The sequence below is a fragment of the Aplysia californica genome, unplaced genomic scaffold (genome assembly GCF_000002075.1).
Source record: "Aplysia californica isolate F4 #8 unplaced genomic scaffold, AplCal3.0 scaffold00483, whole genome shotgun sequence".
NCBI lineage: Eukaryota > Metazoa > Mollusca > Gastropoda > Aplysiida > Aplysiidae > Aplysia > Aplysia californica.
In genome coordinates, this window is record NW_004797753.1 from 481,502 (window position 1) to 483,934 (window position 2,433).

Sequence of the window (2,433 nt, forward strand, 5' to 3'; positions counted from 1 at the left end):
GGGGGGTATTTTTATGTTCTTGGGAACATGCAAAAAGTTTATCATGGATGTAGGAGAAAGGGAGAAGCAGCAAACATCCACAACTTCCTTTTTTCCTTCCCTTGGGAAGAAATCAGTTGAGCTAAACTGTTCCTGTACCATGTATACTTTTCCTTTCACTATGACCGAAAAGGACTATGTGAAAAAAAGCATGTTTGCGAGTGTGTGTTGACTGAAATAAAGAATTACTGATATAAAAAACCACTGTACGTTATAAGTTGTTCGAGTGAAGCTGATTACTTATCTAATAAGCTAATACTAATCATTAATCCGATAGATGCCTATCTAGTGTTCTACAGCATTCACGTGTGTTGCGCATATAGGCCTAACTATACTGAACTACGTATGCACTATCGTAACTCAAACAACGATCAGAAACCTTCTTTCAAAGTCAAAGACGCTATTCGAAAGACCAATCAAAAAAACATTTTAGTCATATATCGCCCGAAAAAATTGTCATTAGCCCACCAGGAAAGAGCCCATGGTCAAGGCAGATGCTCTTTGTGTTAGCTTTGGGGAAAGCAGAAGGAATTCTTTTGTAAAACAACAAAAGTGAAAGAAGCTAGCACAGGCCATCAACAATTACTCTCCAAAGATGTTTGTCCTGTGCATCTTTCTTCAATTGTGTTCAAGTTTGCCCTGTTACTTGGCATAAGCCTTTATCTTTCTCCACAATGTTGCACTTGGCCTTCCTCTGATGGTGGAAATTTAATGTTTAGCTCTTTGCTGGTTGGACTTGTCATTAACTTTCTATTTCTAAATCTCTATTACATTTCCATCTTCTCAGTATCACTTCCTTTTCCACTTGTCTTATGTTTTCACTCTAATGATGATCCCTCAGACTAATAGACTCAAATATAGATCCTGTACATTCAGATACACTCCTAAAACAAAGGAAAGAAAAATACTAGAAAAACTTCTTGCTGAGAGCTACTAATTTTTGCAAGTAGTCTGAGAGCACCCCTTAATAATAGGTCTTTCTTCTGTTCTTTCCCTCTATTTTTTTTGTCCGTCTAACCTGCTTTTCTCATGCTCAAAATGACTGTTATAGTGACAATCTAGCATCTGCGTTTGTCGCGGCCTCGATTTTTGGGATTGTTTTGTCCGCGAATCGCGGCCGCGATTTTTGCATTTTTCAACAAAAAAAGCTACATGTACTTCATCACATATTAGAGATGTATTTTAATAATTTTAAGGTGTCCATGTATCGTTATTTTCATGCGAAGAATATAGGTACATTACAAACTATATTTATTTTGCTGTTTGTCTTTTATTTTTTCCCTCTTTGTTGTGTTTTAATTTGTTGGTGTGTTAATTTTGTTGTTGTTATTGTTCTGATGGGTTGTGTTTTTCTATTTTCTGTGTTTATGTAGCGTAATGTCATTTAATTTGATGTTGTTCCTATATTTTTTAAAATGTAACTGTTATGTTAGAGCGTGCCTCCACCAGAACCGAATACTGACACTGGCAGGCCCCTTGTGTGTGATTCCATAATTTACACGTGGTATCCTGTACTTTTTCTTGAATTACTGTAGGGTTAAAACGGCCAATCTTCAGATAAGTGGACACACACCCTTATTTGTTATTTTTTGTGGTTTCTTTATGTGCTGTTCTAATTTTGATTTCATTCTTTTGTGAAACCTTTATTTTTCATGTTTTTACACTCTATGTGGCTACAAATGGTATTCTGGATGCTTTAAACAGAACATATTGAAATTCTGGTGCTTTAGATTAAGTTACCTCTATCAAAAATATATTGCTATATATATACATACATATATATATGTATATATGTATATTATATATAATATATAATTATATATATAGACATGTAATTATATATATATAGGTCGTCAGAGAGTTGAAAGCTTGCACATTAGTGAATGGCAACTTTTATGGCAACTTTTGGACAAAAAAATGGCAACAAACGCAGATGTGAGGTCAATGGACTTTACTCGAACAAACCAACTCTAGAAATTATAAGTGTTAATGTAATTTAGGATATTGTTTCGAGATGGGCACAGGTGTATATAGTATATGTATGTTTCAGTGAAAGAAGTAGGCCTACTTTCAGTAGTAATGTTGGTGTTCACTATTGTGTTTGTAATTATGATGTCCTGCTGATCCAAATAAGCAGAATGTCAAAGTAAGTGACTTTTGTACAAGTGGCGTGGACCAGACTCGGTTTCATGGTATATATTTATGTATATAGCAGAATTTGTTTAAACTGAGCAGTTAATCCGAAAACAGCAATAAACTGGAGGTAAATATAATGGAATCCCCAATTTTTTTTTTCCTTATTTGAGCAATCTGTATACACCAAAAACATGGCTAATCTGAAGAAAATCCAGTGGTCTCACAGATTCTGGTTTATATGCACTCCAATAAATGGAA